We start from the raw sequence: 18,599 nt of genomic DNA, 5'->3' as shown, positions 1-18,599 counted from the left end.
GTCACAGTAGGTCACATATTATATGACTCCATTTATATGGAATAGGCAAGTGTATAGAGTCAGAAAGTAGACTAGTGACTAGGACTGGGAGAGATTACAGGATTGAGAAATGATGGCTAAAGGAAATTGGATTTCTTTATGGAGGAATATTCTAAAACCGGATTTCTTTACAGAGTAATTTTCGAAAACTACTATGATACTAGCATAAGTCTGTGAATGTAGTAAAGCTGTTGAACTGTACACTTTGAATGGGTAAATTATATGGTATGTGAGTTATATTTCAATGAAGCTATTAAAAAAGCAGACTCCAGAACCAGATTGCATTTAAATTTCCAGGTCTCCTATATGTGAATTTAGGCCATGTATTTAAACTCTTTATGATTCTATTTCTTTTTTTTTAAGATGTTTTACGTTTTTTGAAGAAACTTTTTATTTCGGTGAGGGGTATAGCTGATGAACAATATAGTGATAGTTTCAAGTGAACAGTGAAGGGACTCAACCATACACATACATGCATCCATTCTCACCCAAATTCCCCTCCTATCTAGTGTTAGTGACTTAGTTATGCCTGACTCTTTGCGACCCGTGGACTGCAACCCGCCAGGCTCCTCTGTCTATGGGATTTTCCAGGCAAGGATACTGGAGTGTTTTGCCATTTCCTTAGGCTGCCACATAACATTAAGCAGAGTTCCATGTGCTATACAGTAGGTCCTTGTTGGTTATCCATTTTAAATATAGCAGTGTGTATATGACCATCCCCAAATCTTTATGATTCTATTTCTTCATCTTTAAAATGCAGGTAACATTATCTATGTCATAGAGCTGTTAAGAAAATTAAAGGAACTAATGTATGCAAAGAACAAAGGACTTCTTTGAATAGAGCCTGGCATGTAGGAAGTGCTATAGCTAGGTGTTAGTTCTTATTATGCACAGTGTTAAAGAGAACATAAAAGAAGTATCTATCGCATGGGTAGGGCAGTGGAAAAGGCTTAAAGAATGACACAAATTAGTTCTGAAACATAGGCAGGGACTAACATGGTATAGTTAAAAGGGAAGGAATATTCAACAATGTAAAGAACATACACAAAAGTATGCAGATATCAAGAATTTAAATTACTCTATAAGTGAGCTACAGTATCACCTGAAGCAAATGAAATTGAAATGCAGACCATTCCAGCAGCCTGTGTGTTAGGTATCCTTTTTTTTTAAGAGCTCCTTTAGAGACAATTTAATTAGAAATTTTCTGTGAGAATAAGGTTAGCATTATGTAATTTAGATAATATTCATTAACTATTTTAAAACACCATCATTGAAATCCTGATCTAGCTGTAAGGTTAGGTAAAATGGATCTCATTTTTATTGTTGAAGCAGTATAATCAGTAGAGATAGATCTTTATGGTATACATATTTTGTTGTCTCTTCTGCTGCTTATACCCAACTCATGTGAGAGAAAAGGGGAGAATGCAGTTTTTATAAACAGACACTTGAGGAAGACTGGCTGAGGCAAACAATGTAATTCATAGCAACACTGAAATATGTATTCACTTCAATGCTGAGTGAATGAAATTATCATGAGAATTGATGCATGACAATGACTTGAGAATTTCTTATTCTTTCTCATCACACCAATTCTTAAGATAATAGCTGTCATGCAAACAGGCAAGGATCACTACAGCACTGAGATAACCATGCATGACCCAACTTTTCTTCCTTTTGGAAGATGAAACCTGAATTCTTAGAATAAACACTGAATAGATATTTCAGAGATATGTTACATAATTCACTTCTGAAAAATATATTTACTACTTGTCTCTAGAAGTTTAGAAAAGTATTGACATAGTCATTTGAAAATTCAAAGAGGTAGAAACAGTAAGGTCTGTGTGATTTACATAACTTCGATAGTATTTTAACCAATATCATATGAACTATATCGTACTTTACTTTCAGAATTATATTATCCTTTACTTTTAGAATTATATTATATATAGCACTGTACCTAAAAGAAATCCAGATGTTAAGGTGACCTTGAAGTTTTAAGTTACTTTTTGCTAATGCAGTAGCTTTGGCATAGTTACAAAAAACACAAAACCAGTTCTATATATAATCCCTAAAAAAACAAGTATAAGTAAAAATATGAAAACTAGAGAAATGTTTCTGACATAGATTTTACTTTCTGGAGTTACAAAGGAGTATATTAATGAATTAAGTGTTACCAGCCAGCATTTGGGGCACACTTATTCTCAGTTATTTTAATCTCCATGGAGCCCTGAAGATTATTATTTGCAATTTGTTGATATGGCTGAGACTTAGAGCTAGTTAAATAACTTCAAGTTATATTTGGAACAAAAATGAGCATTGAATCCTTGTTTGTCTGACTTCCCACCAGCCATGAGGAACATCTATCTGAGGAGAATACTTGCAGAAATTTGCTTAGGGGTCCTTTTGAGTCTTGGCTGAGTAATAGGTCATACAAGATACAAGAGAAATTCTGCAATGCTGGGCAAAGAATGACAAAAAGCATATCAATGCCAAAATTTTTTAACTGCAAAGATAAACTTTTATTTCACCACTTTGTTATAACTCACTTTCTAAGAAGATATGTACTGGACACAGTTTATAATATTAGAGACTTTTGAGACAATTTTCTGTTACTGGGAAGATATTATTGAACGAAGACTTTATTTAAAAGGATATATGAAAAGCGTGTTCTTACCTTTTAAGTATGTAGTAATAAATATTTAGGTGTACAAATATATAAAGTAGGATGCTCCCACACATCTTGCTATATCAGTGTTCTAAATGTTGCCTTGACCTCAAAAGTTTCAGCCTTTCATTAGGAAGATGCATAGTCACTTGTCACTTCTAAGCTCCCATAGCATGTTGATGTTGTTGCTGTTTTACAGTGACATAAATTGATACTAGGCAAACAGATGCAAAAAAAAAAAAGAAGTCACAGGAAGTTGTCCTTTCTTACATCTTAGAAACCTTCCCAATTAGGAGGGAAAGCTAGTATTCTGAATTAAAGTGTAATCATTAGATTTCAGTTTACAAAGGAAATACATTTTGAGAAAACCTTGTCTGCTTTCCCAGTCCCTCTCCAGGAGCCAAGGCCTCATATGGCTGCCTTACCAATGAGGAAGATAGGTCTCAGGCGTGATTTGGAGTTTTTCAAAAGCACATTAACAGGTTTTGATCAACGGGGGACCATTCATCAAGTCACTATCCATTGCATTAAGACTCTAGGGTGGTCTAAAATGAGAAAAGTTACCTCCAAAATGTACCCAACATAGGAATAGTTTACTCATCTGTAAGCTTCTAGATCACAAACAGCTATTAAAAGTCAGCTCCCTCTGGGAGGTGGGAAGCAGTCAAGGAGAGAACTACCATATTGCATGGAGGCCCCAGAAATGGAAAAGCTGGTCAAGGAAAGGAAGGCAAATGCACACTCTTCCAGAATACACCCCTTGGGTTTTTTAATGATCAGATGAAATACAAAGAGGTTTGGATTTTAAGGTATCTCTTCACAGTATCTCCATGTAAACTGTGTACTAATTATTTTAACCTGGAAACAAAAAAGCCATCATGCTGAAAAGCGAATTTGTGGTTCTTGGATGTTTTAAAATTTTGAGCAAAGAATTTCAGGTTCTCTATGTGATGGGAGTTAGCACAAGGATATGCACTTTACATATTTTAGATTTTGGGGGGTAGGTTTGAAAGTGTTTCTTTTTTCCTTTTATCTTTTTTATTTTTAACCATCGCCAGTGGCATGAAATGAGAAAATGAAATGTTCAAACTAATTTTTCCCATTGATTCTTATGTAGCCTAATGTACTCTGCAGTTCAATTAAAAATAACAAGCTGTTGTGTTGTTCTGAGCCAAATAAAATCTCTAAGACCATGGTCAATAAAGAGCTCAAGAAAATAAAGTATTGAGGCTGAATGGTCTGAAGTCTACCAGGGAATAAAGAAGCAACTGATTAGCATTAAAAAGCAAACTCTTTTAATTTTTTAGAAGTCAAGGAGAATAAAAAAGTGGTCACTCATCAAGAACGAACACTTTGAAAAATATCTCTCACCTTTGTTTAATGAGTCCTTTCAAAAGTTAAGAATGAACTTTGGTCTTCAGCCCCAAAACTAAAATGATTTTCTGTACATGCAATGTTACATTTTGGATTACTTCTGGAGTATCTACTGAGGAATGTAAAAATGGAAGGATCAATGCTCAATGTTTTAGCACTCTAAGTGACATTAGCGCCATCCAGTGAAATATGTCATGGGTTAAGTATTGTGACTAGTTTTACACTAAACATTCCATTCTATTATGCAATTAAAAAAAAAAAGATGGGGAAAAAGTTGCATACATCTTTACATTTTTCCATTAATTATGTATGAAGTGAAAGTAGCTCAGTTGTGTCCAACTCTTTGCAACCCCAAGGACTGTATAGTCCATGGAATTCTCCAGGCCAGAATACTGGAGTGGGTAGCCTTTCCCTTCTCCAGGGGATCTTTCCAAACCAGGGGCTGAACTCAGGTCTCCCATGTTGCAGGCAAATTCTTTACCAGTTGAGCCACAAGGGAAGCCCAAGAATACTGGAGTGGGTAGCCTATCTCTTCTCTAGTGGATCTTCCTGACCCAGGAATTGAACCAGGGTCTCCTGCATTGCAGGTGGATTCTTTACTAACTGAGCTATCAGGGAAGCCCAAATTATGGGTATATTCCTCAAATTCTTTAATATGGCCCCCATAATTAATTCAGTGAACATGAACGTGAACGTGAAGTCGCTCAGTCGTGTCCAACTGTTTGCGACCCCATGAACTGTAGCCTACCAGGCTCCTCTGTTCATGGGATTTTCCAGGCAATAGTACTGGAGTGGATTGCCATTTCCCTCTCCAAGGAATCTTCCCAACCCAGGGATCGAACCCGAGTCTCCCACATCATAGTGCGATCTCAGCACTGTAGTCCATATCTACAGACCTGATAAGCTAGCACAGAATCTATTTTATATGCTTTTTATTAATTTAAATAATACTTCAGTAATCTTTTATACCCTTACTAATTTTTAAAACATAGAATATGATCTTTACCACTGTAAGCTGAGACTTTTCTACATTCTATAAATCCCCACAGATTTGTTTCTTGCTTTTAAATATCAGCACATTTCTGTTTTCTATTATTCTGTTTCTGCCCTCTATGCAGGAAATCTTTTCTTTAAGTTTCCCCCTGTGGGTTCATAATAAAATCAAAATAAAAAAGCATGTCCTTCAGAAAGCATTCAGCTCACTGGAAACAAAAAACCTGTCACCTTATTCTTAAAACCTTAGATCAGGCAGGTCAGTGGCAGAAATAGTGAGTGCAGTTTCAGCAAAGGGTATAAAGTGGGATTACCAAAATTATTATGTACCTTGTTATCTCCACATGGATTTTAAGGGAAAGACTATCTTCTTGCATGAAAAAGGCTTGGTACTGTTGGGAGGAAAACTTTTCTTCCAGCTTCTTAGGTTCATATGTTTGGGGGCCTGTGAATTAAATGACAACAGGAAAAAGTCAAGGTTTATTTACATGCACACATGCAATCTCCTAAGAGTGGAGCCTTGAGAAAGATGATCTCTCTGCTCTCTGCCCTGTGAAGCAGAGGAAGCAAGCTCTCCTCAAACCCTGGCTCTATTGGCACATTTATCTTGGACTTGCCAGGCTTTACAACCGTGAGAAATAAGTGTTGAATATTTAAGCCACCCAGTCTATAGTAATTCATTATAGCAGTCCGAATTGACTAAGACACACACACACATACTCATAAATAGTTTTGTACATTTTCTTCCCATTAAGCAAAATATATAAGACTATCTTTAATGTAAACAAGTATCCTTTATACAACAGATGTAATCAATATTTATTTTCATCTGCTTGATGAGTGATCTTTATAGTTGCCTCAAACTTCCATTAATTTGTTCAGGGTTGTACATAATTCCCAGAATGCCAACAGAAATTCAACATTTTCATGTCGCATTTACTGAAATATGCTGGAATGCAAGTGAAAGTAATGTTTTTACAGTAATATTTTGTTTTTATGTTTTTTTTAATTTTAATATCTTTAATTCTTACATGTGTTCCCAAACATGAACCCCCCTCCCACCTCCCTCCCCATAACATCTCTTATAGTAATATTTTGAATCTTTAAGACAAAAACAAACTAACTCCAACCTTTAAAATGTTCTTGGTTTTTTAAATAAACTCTCCTGTGGCCTGATTCTGAGCAAATAACTATGTAACAGGGCACTGGGACACTGGAGATGACAGCTGAATGTGCTGTGTCTCAGTCTATGATAGAGATTTTTTTAAAAGCAACCCCTAATTGTTGGACATTTAGTTTATTTTCAAGTTCTCACTAGAAAAGTTGCAATTAACATTATTTTAGCTATATAACTATGTTCATTTATTATTACCTTCTTAGTTGGAAAGTTACCAAAAGAAATAACACAAAAATTTACAAATGTTTGCTTTCCTACCATGAATTTGTTTGCTTAAAGGTTGTACCGGTTTTAACTCACATAAGTAGTATATAAGAAAATCTGCTTCCTTATATGATTAAAAATTAACACTCTTTGCCAATCCAACAAGCTATAAATAACTTGTCTTTTTTTTGAAATTTCTATTTCTCAAAGGTGTATTGAGAGCAAAAATAAATAATTCACCCTTAATGTTTGGTATTGAACTTTCTCCTTTTAAAATATAAGCTTTAAAGAATATGATGATTTTAATGATTGTTATTTCTTCTGCTAAATATTATTTCTCTTTTAACTGATTATGTGAATCACAAATATGCAGTATAAAAAGAAAGTGCACATTTTCTTTCTATTAAATTTGAGTGAGTATTAATTTTGCATTCAATGCAATAGGTTTGTTCAAAATATTACCTTTGATTCTGTATTGGACATTCACCCTAAGGACTTTGGTCTATTGATTGAAAGTTTTAATCCCTGTAATAAAATTATGTTGCATATGCCAAATGAAAAACATTCAGGGAGAATCTCAGAAGTCTGTATACTTCTAAAGGCTGAGGTCTCCACTTAGAATTTCCAGAAGTATGGCATAGCATCCTATCAATTCTCACTAAGTACTAATAACTGCACATCTGATGTATCAGTGAATCTCATCAGCTTTACCTTCAAAAATTACCCAGAATCCAATTACTTCACATCAAATTCAAACTTACTGCCTAACTCACTGGCTTATTGCAAAGGACTCCTAACTACTCTCCTGGTTTCTGTCCTTGGCCCTTCTAGCTTTCTGTCAATAGCAACTATCAACTGTCTTGAAAACTGTTAAAACATAGCAGATCACACACTCCCCTTTGCTCAGAGCCCATCAGGCTGCCCATCTCAGTCAAAGTAAGAGCTAAAGTCGTCACAGGGGCTTAAAAGTACCGTTGAAGTTCCACTGGACACACACCTGTTATCTCTCAGATATTTCCTATCTGACCCTAGCTTCCTCAGTTCCTACCACACCAGTGTCCCTTCTATTTCTCAGTCACATCAGAGAGATTCCTGCTGACACATTTATACTTACTCTCTTTTCAGTCTGAAAGGTTTTTCTACAGAGGCTCTTCCTTGAAGGGAAGGTACAACACTTTCTCACATGCTCTTTGTCCTCAATATTTATTTAATTTTCTCCCCACAGTTCTTGTCATCACCTGATGTAACATAAACAGTGCTTATTTTGTGTATTGTCCATCACTCCCATTAGCATGTAGGTCTAGAAGGATAGAGAGGTCTGTTTATTGTTGGCTTTGTTCATTGTTGTGTGCTTAGCATAGCACTGCCTAGCATTAACACTCTTGAATCACAATAGATATATTAATTTCTGCTGTTGTTCTGCAATAATATTATTTTGGATAGATATACCACTAACTTTAAGTATTTCAAGTTTAACTTTTTATTGTATTCTCACATTTAATTAGCTTCATTTTATATTTATTAAACATCCTTATGTCCTGACATAGACTGTCTTATCATAAAGCTCTGCTGATAGTACTAACAGTACTGTTATAGACAATATTTTTATAGGACTATGACTGTATCAACCAGAGTGTTTGTAAACATTATCATCATTTGGAAGTCAGATGTTACCAGGTTCTTGAGTTAAATATTTTGTAGAATTCTGACATTTGGTGAAGCCAATCACTTTTTGCAGTTGCAATAATCTATATCTCAAAACATACTTTTGATAGTTTTATTTGACATGACTGCATTTACAAAGTATTCTGTGCTAGTAAACTTTTGACAATATGCAATAGAATTGACTCTTGTATGTGGCTGTGCCCTTGTAAGGTTCATGTGAGTGTTGAATTTTAGCAAAATAATGAAGACAGGACCAAACAAACAGTAAGTGTTATCCAGCAGTTATATTCAGAAAGCAAACCAAAAGTCTAATATTTCTAAGTTTATATATGGTAATCTTGTGATCTATAAAATCTAAGCCTCCTAAAATGTATTTTCAAATGCCTGTGAGGGAAAGCCAATAAATGAAAACTAATGTACTCAGGATTGTTGTGATCATTCATTGTCCTTGATAACCTTGTATTTCCAGTTACAGAATCTTATGTTTCTTTCAGATTCTCATAGAAACAAAAGAAACATATTTTTTGGTTTTGCCACCCTCCATTAAGTCACTAAAATATAGCCATTTCATGATTTGAAAGGAATGTATAAAATCAAACATCTTATTGTGAAAATGAATTACCTTGCATACCAATAGCTTTATGTTCAATTTAAAATATCTTTTTCACTTATATAATCGCTTACAAAATAGGAGTCAGAAATGGTAAGGTATGGTTTTAGGAAATTAGAGTGAGTAAATATTTTTATTTACTGGTATTATTTATAATTAGAATCTTGTCTGATAAATATGTTTAAGCAAAGATAATATATTGTCTGATATATTTAAGCAAAAATTATATTAGTACAATATTTTCTAAATCTTTGTTCCTGCGTACAGTCCTTTTGCGGATTTTTCATTGCATATCCCTGTGAGCTGGTTTTCTTCTCTCCATGCAACTCAGATGTTTTTGTTTTTACAACACCTAGATTCTTTATTCCTCTTCTGATGTTTTTTATTTTTGTTTTCCTGTCCTGGTGATTCAATATCTTTTTAATAACCAACTCCATACCTTTTGCCTTTTTAAACGTATAGTAGTTTCTAATATTTTGTATATGGTCTATAAAAATAATGAGATTTTTTTCCAAGAAGAATGATAGTCATTAATTCTGCATATATCACAGTGGAATGTGTCATCCCTAAGCAAAATATAAGCTCACACTGTGCATGAAGACAGTTCTTGTTTGCTTCAGCCAGGAGCATTGTTTATGGGGAGAAGTTTTTAAACAGGTCATTAAGAAATATTCTCATTCTCTAGTTAATGTCTTTGAGCTGCACATGTGAGCAGAATGGTAAGGAATTTCCGGTGACTCACTCCAAGTTTTGACCATCCCGGCATTCTGTGAAGTCATGCATATTTTATCTTCTATAAAGCCCCCAGTAAAGACTTCACAGTAGAGCTTGTCGCTTGCACCTATCAAAAATGTCAGATGCTTTTTCCAAACTCTATCACTAGCAAACAGTATTGCATAGCTATTAAAATATGGAGATTTAACAACAAAGTCTGCAAGTTGCAAACATTGTTGTAAATCAACTAAGCAATTAACATGAGATTTTTTAAGTGATTGAATACAAGTTCAGAATTATGAAGTTATTATCTAATAACCTAACAAGTGATGTGAATAAATCCTTGCTAATATGAAAATTATCAACGACAGAAACCCATTTTTCTATAAGCAAGTCTATGGATCCTCATGCTAACACTTTAAGATTGATAAACTACAGGCATTCAGTGAAAGCGTCATTTGTTCCAGTTGCTGAGGATAGTGTTTAGAGATTCTTTCATCCAAATGATCAGCAAATCGAAGTCTGCAATTTGTTTTCATTTAATAGGCAGACACATTTTTACCAATTTAGACTCAGTCATATTAATACTCTTTGAAACTAATTGCTGGGAAATGAATTTTAAACGCAGGGTTTTATAATTTCTTTTTTTCCTTTTTCTGTCCCTGTAATAGAAGATTCCAACCCACCTGTATACAACTTTCAAATCTATGTTTAACAGGCGTGGGCCATAATCCCCTGTCATTTGTATGGTTACAAAGGACCCTTATTCCCCACTCTGTCACAATCCGTTCTACACTCTTCTCTCAAAGTTACTTTCTGATTATGTTGTTTCCCTTCCACAAAGTTCTGGTTCCCTGACAGATAAAAGACAGTAACCTTAATATGATTTCAACATCTTCCATTTTCTTCTCCCACTTTATTTTTATTTATATTACAATATAACACCCATACACAAAAAAGTTTAAACCATTAATTAATGCATAGTAAAGTAATATCTAGATAACCACTGCTCAGAACAAAAGATAGAATGCTGTCATTACCTACAAGAGGCAGCTATCCTTGTGCATCTCTTTAATCACACCCTCTCCAGCATCCCAGAGCAGCCAAAGCTGATTCCTCCCTTGATTTTCTTTATAGTGTCTCCACCTGTTTAATGTGTGACTCCTTAAACACATAGCTATTTCACCAGGTTTTTGAATGTTACAAAAAGGGAACTAAGCTGTTCCTTGGAATATTGCTTTTTTTCACTCATCACGATTCTTGTAAAGGTCCATTCATGTTATTGGGTATCACCCTAATTTCTTCAGTTTTAAGCTGTTTAATACTACATTGTATTAATATACCACAATGTATGCACTTTTCCATGTTGATGTACATTTGGATTTTTAGATTATTTCTCAGTTCAGTTCAGTAACTCAGTCATGTCAGACTCTTAGCAACCCATGGAATGCAGAACACCAGGCCTCCTTGTCCATCACCAACTCCCGGAGTTTATGCAAACTCATGTCCATAGAGTTGGTGATACCACCCAATCATCTCATCCTCTGTCATTCCCTTCTTCTCCCACCTTCAATCTTCCCAGCAGCAGCGTCTTTTCCAGTGAATCAGTTCTTTGCAACAGGTGGCCAAAGTATTGGAGTTTCAGCTTCAGCATCAGCCCTTCCAATGAATATTTAGGACTGATTTTCTTTAGGATGGACTGGTTGGATCTCCTTGCAGTCCAAGGGACTCTTGAGTCTTCTCTAACACCACAATGCAAAAGCATCAATTCTTCGTTGCTCAGCTTTCTTTATAGTCCAACTCTCACGTCTATACATGACTACTGGAGAAACTATAGCTTTGACCTGATGGAACTTTGTCAGAAAAGTAATGTCTTTGCTTTTTAATATGTTATCTAAGTTGGTCATAACTTTCCTTCCAAGGAGCAAGTGTCTTAATTTTAAGGCTGCAGTCACCATCTGCAGTGATTTTGGAGCCCAAAAACTGAAGTCTGTCACTGTTTCATTGCTTCTCCATCTCTTTGCCATGAAGTGATGGGACAGATGCCATGATCTTGGTTTTCTGAATGTTGAGTTTTAAGCCAACTTTTTCACTCTCCTCTTGCACTTTCATCAAGAGGCTCTTTAGTTCTTCTTCACTTTCTGTCATAAGGGTGGTGTCATCTGCATATCTGAGATTACTGATATTTCTTCTGGAAATCTTGATTCCAGCTTGAGCTTCATCCAGTCCAGCATTTGTCATGATGTACTCTGCATATAAGTTAAATAAGCAGGGTGACAGTATACAGCCTTGATGTACTCCTTCCCCAATTTGGAACCAGTCTGTTATTCCATGTCCAATTCTAACTGTTGCTTCCTGACCTCCATACAGATTTTTCAAGAGTCAGGTCAGGTGGTCTGGTATTTCCATCTCTTGAAGAATTTTCGGCACATTTTGTGATTCACACAAAGGCTTTGGCATAGTCAATAAAGCAGAAGTAGATGTTTTCTGGAATTCTCTTGCTTTTTCAATAATTCATCAGATGTTGGCAATTTGATCTCTGGTTCCACTGCTTCTTCTAAATCCAGCTTGAACATCTGGAAGTTCATGGGTCACATACTGTTGAAGCCTGGCTTGGAGAATTTTGAGCATTACTTTCCTAGCACATAAGATGAGTGCAATTTTGTGATAGTTTGAGCATTCTTTGGCATTGCTTTTCTTTGGGATTAGAATGAAAACTGACCTTTTGCAGTCCTGTGGCCACTGCTGAGTTTTCCAAATTTGCTGGCATATTGAGTGCAGCACTTTCTTTCACAACATCATCTTTTAGGATTTTCAACAGGTCAGTTGGAATTCCATCACCTCCACAAGCTTTGTTTGTAGTAATGCTTCCTAAGGCCCACTTGACTTTGCATTCCAGGATGTCTGGCTCTAGGTGAGTGATCACACTATTGTAATTTTCTTGGTTGTAAAGATCTTTTTTTGTAGTTATTCTGTGTATTCTTGCCACCTGTTCTTAATATCTGCTGTTCTGTTAGGTCCATACCATTTCTGTCCTTTATCAAGCACATCTTTGCATGAAATGTTCCCTTGGTATCTCTAATTTTCTTGAAGAGATCTCTAGTCTTTCCCATTCTGTTGTTTTCCTCTATTTCTTTGCATTGATTGCTGAGGAAGGCTTTCTTATCTCTCCTTGCTATTCTTGGAACTCTGAATTGAAATGAGTATATCTTTCCTTTTCTCCTTTGCCTTTCACTTCTCTTCTTTTCACAGCTATGTGTAAGGCCTCCTCAGACAACCATTTTGCCTTTTTTTAATTTCTTTTTCTTGGTGATGGTCTTGATCCCTGCTTCCTGTTCAGTTCAGTTCAGTTCAGTTGCTCAGTCATGTCCGACTCTTTATGACCCCATGAATCACAGCACGCCAGGGCTCCCTGTCCATCACCAACTCCCGGAGTTCACCCAAACTCATGTCCATCGAGTCAGTGATGCCATCCAGTCATCTCATCCTCTGTCATCCCCTTCTCCTCCTGCCCCCAATCCCTCCCAGCATGAGAGTGTTTGCCAATGACTCAACTCTTTGCATGAGGTGGCCAAAGTACTGAAGTTTCAGCTTCAGCATCATTCCTTCCAATGAATACCCAGGACTGATCTCCTTTAGAATGGACTGGCTAGATCTCCTTACATTCCAAGGGACTCTCAAGAGTCTTCTCCAACACCACAGTTCAAATGCATCAATTCTTCAGTGCTCAACATTCTTCACAGAAACCATAGCCTTGACCAGACGGACCTTTGTTGGCAAAGTAATGTCTCTGCTTTTGAATATGCTATCTAGGTTGGTCATAACTTTCTTTCCAAGGAGTAAGCATCTTTTAATTTCATGGCTGCAGTCACTATCTGCAGTGATTTTGGAGCCCCCCAAAATAAAGTCTGACACTGTTTCCACTGTTTCCCCATCTATTTCCCATGAAGTGATGGGACCAGATGCCATGATCTTCATTTTCTGAATGTTGAGCTTTAAGCCAACTTTTTCACTCTCCACTTTCACTTTCATCAAGAGGCTTTCTTCACTTTCTGCCATAAGGGTGGTATCATCTGCATATCTGAGGTTATTGATATTTCTCCCAGCAATCTTGATTCCAGCTTGTGCTTCTTCCAGCCCAGCGTTTCTCATGATGTACTCTCCATGTAAGTTAAATAAGCAGAGTAACAATATACAGCCTTGACATACTCCTTTCCCAATTTGGAACCAGTCTGTTGTTCCATGTCCATTTCTAACTGTTGCTTCCTGACCTGCATCCAGATTTCTCAGGAGGCAGGTCAGGTGGTCTGGTATGCCCATCTCTTTCAGAATTTTCCACAGTTTATTGTGATCCACATAATCAAAGGCTTTGGCATAGTCAAGCTTCCTGTACTATGTCACAAACCTCTGTCCATTGTTTTTCAGGTACTCTGTCTATCAGATCTAGTCCCTTGAATCTATTTTTCAGTTCCACTGTATAATTTTAAGGGGGTTGATTTAGGTCATACCTGAACAGTCTAGTGGTTTTCCCTATACTTTCATATTAAGTCTGAATTTGGCAATAAGGAGTTCATGGTCTGAGATTATTTCAGATTTGGACTACTATAGACAATACTGCTATTAACATTCTTGGGGATATATTTTGGTGCCTGACATTCTGGGGTGTTCATATTCAGAGTGAAATTGCTAGGACATAGCTGTCCATATCTTCATACTAGGCAATATTTTATGTAGCACTCAAAATCAGGCAAAATTAACTCACATATAAGTATTTTCAGTCTCTACTATGTATGTAAAGATGTTTTTCAAAGTGGTTGCACCAATTTAAACGTCATCAAAAGTCATGATAACTCCTATTTCTTCATATCCTTAACACTGTTTGGGATTATCATACTAATATCATCATATTTCTTTCTGCTTCTCATCTCTTAACCCTCCATTCTTTTTTGATTTTGTTTATCCCTTTGTACCCTGGATATTAATTCTAATATGTAACAGGTCACTAAATCTTTATTCATCTGTTTCCAATTATGCTGAAAAACTCAGTCATTTACTTACTAACTTTGGTCATTGTCTTTTCTAACTCTTAAATTTCTGTTTAGTTCTTTTTAATTTTAACAATGACTCTTTCTTTAGTTTTATATTTCCTGCCAAAAGAGTTTTCTCCTATTTCCATAAAAATAGTAAACACAATTTTTGTAATATGCATTTGAAAATTTCAACATTTACCTTCTTGAAAGGATCTGTTTCTGTTATATATTATTCCTGCTGCTTCTATATATGAAATATAATTTCCTTTTACATAATTGGAGAAGGGAATGGCCAACCCACTCCAGTATTCTTGCCTGAAGAATTCCATGGACAGAGGAGCCTGGCAGGCCTCAGTTCATTGGCTGACAGAAGTCAGGAACAACCGAGTGACTAACACTTTACATAATATCTTTAACTTTTGCTTTGGACAGAATATTCAACCAACTCTTTGAAGGGACAATATAAGACGTAAAATTAAAATACTTTCTTCCCAGAGGATTTTTTTTTTCTGTCAGGAATCTGGAGTCTATCAGTCTGACACCAACTTAACTTGTTTTAAAATATGAAACAAATTATGGTATTTTATATTTTAATCTACTCATTGAAAATTTTGAGGTCCAAAGAGATAAAGTTGAAGTAAGATGAGCTGAGACAATGCCTTTGTCTTCTGTATCTTATTGTGTGATTTTGAGTTGAAACTTTTGTTTCTAATTTTTCTTATCTGTTGAAATAGTGGGTGCCTGTAACCCCCGGCATAGTGATTTTGCTCTTTTGTTCATATCTATTTGGCAAGGCCAAGTCTTCATTGTGGCAAGTAGAATCTTAAACCTTTAGTTGTGGCTTGCAGAATCTAGTTCCCTGACCAGGGATCCAGCCTTAGCCCCCTTCATTGGGAGTGTGGGGCCTTAGCCACTGGACCTTAGCCTTAGCCACTATGGAATTCCCTATTTCCATTATTTTTACAATTTCCTTTGTATTGCTCTGGTCTTCTGTTCGTGCCAGTCATGGTATGTGATAGTCAAGTTTTACTTTATGTTTTTTGAGTACATAGCTTTTCCAATACTAGGTTACAGTCTGTTTTGAAGATACTTTTCACCAGTATCTCTCACTATATTGAGGGTAGTAAGTTGATTCAGTAACTGCTTAATGCATGTTATATGGATGAGTCAATGAGTGAATAAATTTTGGAAACAGGTACATAGATAAAAGTGATTAAACCAAGCTCAGTATTGCCATAGAGAAGGAGCAAGTATCTTTTCTATTATCAGTCCCAGAGTTTCAGTCAAATTTCTGTTGCTATGTTTACTTGTCCACTATATTGGCTGATTGTCCTCATAAAACACAACTGGTCTGAGGTAGGATTTATGCATAGCAATCCAAATGTGTAATAGAGCTTAAGAACAAAGCTTAAGAACATTGATCTAGAGGACAGTGATAAAATGTAATAAAGTTTATTTAGGATGTACAATTAAAAAGCGTGTTCATCAATAATTCATCAGCTCTCTTTAAAAAACCCTTAGTTTATAATCATTTTTATTCTGTATCTTTAATCATTTGTAGCTGATGTTGCTACGAACAGACTTTGACAACAAACTTCTGAAAGGGATCCATTTGCCTAGGGAATTACTTACAAAGTTGCAATTAAAAATATTTTCTAGGGGTAAATTCAGCATACTATGCAAATATGACACAACTTAGCATATTAAACAATTGTTCTAAAGATATGTTAATAGAGCTGAAAAGAATCACTATTTCCTATGAAAGCATACATTGGGGTATTATTTTTGCCACATAGAGCAGTTAGCTTTGCATTATAATTAGTCCTCTTAATTTTCCAAATGTCACCTTAAAGACCGGTTTTCCATTTCCTGGTGATTAAATTGCTGCTGAACCTAAGAGATTTGTTAGATTTTAAGTCAATGGCTAAATAAAGAATATATATGGTCAAAATTATTCGTAGAGGACCAATAAGATCTTTAAGAAGCATCTTTCCATTAGTTTGTTGATGGGTAGATGTTCAAAATATAGCAATGAATGAGATGTGTATAAGGAAATAAGTACATGCTCTCTGTTGCCAGCATGCACAGCATAATAGAAATAATCAAGGCCCAATTAATTCTAGAATTTCCTGATCTTATTTTCATGCTCTCTGAATATGGTCTTTATTTTGGAATTTCTTTGACCTATTCTGAACGACTTTGTGACTTCAGGTCACAGATGCATTGTGCAATGCAGCATCATTAACTAGGTTATATAATGAACAGTGATAAACTCTGCTATATTAGATGGAAGTTTTAATTTGGAATCAAGAAAATGTTCTGTATTTTATGCATAGTATTAAAGGATTTGTTGAATTTTTATTTTTTATTTAGTTGATATCATTAGATTAAACAAGTCAGAAGTGTTAAAAATTTTCATTTATTCTCAAAGTTTCCAACCTATTGATATATATCAATCTATCTTTGTTCATTAGCATCAAATACTGGTAAAAAAACAAACAAAGAAAAATATCTTGAGCTTAACAACAATAAGAAATTGAGGTTTTCTTTCTTTCTTCTCTTTTTTTATGTTTTAGAACAGTAGAGAGTCAGTGTGAGTCTTCTATAGCATTTCAAATGTCAAGGACATACACTTCTGTATTATTTCTATTATGTGTGAGCTAAAATAGTTACCAGAACTTCCAGTTGTTATGTGTTCATGCCAGCTGGAAGAAGTAGAAAGGACACAAAAACAGTTGCACAAAGCACCCTGGTTACATCACACTTCTCAGAACTGGTTACATGGTCTCACTTTGCCTAAAGGGAAATTGTGGATTGTCTATATTCTCAACTGCTGATTTGAAAATAGATATGTATAATTAATGAAGAGTGATTAATTGTTCCCACTACTGGGGAACAAATAGCAGTCATCTCCTTCATCCAGCTGTTCATTTACTAATCTATTTTGCTCTAAGATAAGTTATAAACAGTTTAACAAGACCATTTTTTTAATAAAAAAGTATCAGCAATTTGGAAAATCAAGATTTTTTTGAAAATTACAAATACCACAATGTCAACATAGTTATATATAGATGAGCATCGTGGTCTCCTGGGTATCTAAAGTGAAATAGTTTATCTAAATAATTGTTTACTTTATTTTCATTATTTTAAAAAAGGCATTACTGAAGCAAAATAAAGCTCTATTGCCTCTGAACAATATAAAAACTTATGGTAATATTTATGGAGAATTGAATGTTATGGTCAGAGAAGGCAATGGCACCCTACTCCAGTACTCTTGCCTGGCGAACCCTGGTAGGCTACAGTCCATGGGGTTGCTAAGAGTCGGACTGAGTGACTTCACTTTCACTTTTCACTTTCATGCATTAAAGAAGGAAATGGCAACCTACTCCAGTGTTCTTGCCTGGAGAATCCCAGGGACGGGGGAGCCTGGTGGGAGGCCATCTGTGGGGTCGCACAGAGTCTGACACGACTGAAGCGACTTAGCAGCAGCAGCAGCAGAATGTTATGGTGAACAATATTCCTATCATAGATGCAGCTGATTTTATAAGGCACTGACTTAGTGTCTTTGAGTAAGAGCCAAAAGCCAAGTATTATTTTATAACTCAATAAAGGCTATTTTGTGAGTCCTTAAGGTTACAATCCTTAGGTATCCTGGCTTAGACGGAGGATAGATGATAACCTGCCCACAGGACTAGGTAGATATATACACTGTGGATGCTTATCTGTAAATATTACTGTTGCTGAAAGTTTTCTGAACAAGTTTAGAAAATTAAGAAATAGGTTATCTAATTTTCTGTAGTCTGCCAGCATGTGTCAGACCAATTTAGTGCTCGTAACACTAGGTGCTCTAAAAAGTGAAAGGGGACCATTTGTTAACTGTAACAGCACAACAATGCAAAAAGATGAAAGAGGTTGAAATGGAAACCAATTTGCTAAATTTACTAAATTACACAGATTACCAGAAAGGTAAGTGAATTTTTCATAACAGTAGTGGAGAAACTACTTTTGCAATGAAATATGTGTTTATATCCAAGCTTCAAAATTACTTAGCAAATAACTCCCAGTAAATGTGATATTATAAATTTTAGCTAAATTGTAAGTTCTTAGAATTTTTGTATCTTTTCAAAA

The 18,599-nt window shown here is 35.5% G+C and overlaps 1 protein-coding gene across 3 annotated transcripts in view; it reads left to right on the top strand.

Annotated features, from left to right (window-relative positions):
* GRID2 (glutamate ionotropic receptor delta type subunit 2) overlaps positions 1 to 18,599 on the top strand; it is a 1,666,133-nt gene that overhangs the window by 1,250,627 nt on the left and 396,907 nt on the right. The window lies entirely within an intron of this gene.

The sequence above is a fragment of the Ovis canadensis genome, chromosome 6 (genome assembly GCF_042477335.2).
Source record: "Ovis canadensis isolate MfBH-ARS-UI-01 breed Bighorn chromosome 6, ARS-UI_OviCan_v2, whole genome shotgun sequence".
NCBI lineage: Eukaryota > Metazoa > Chordata > Mammalia > Artiodactyla > Bovidae > Ovis > Ovis canadensis.
This window is presented reverse-complemented; position numbering and strand designations above follow the sequence as displayed.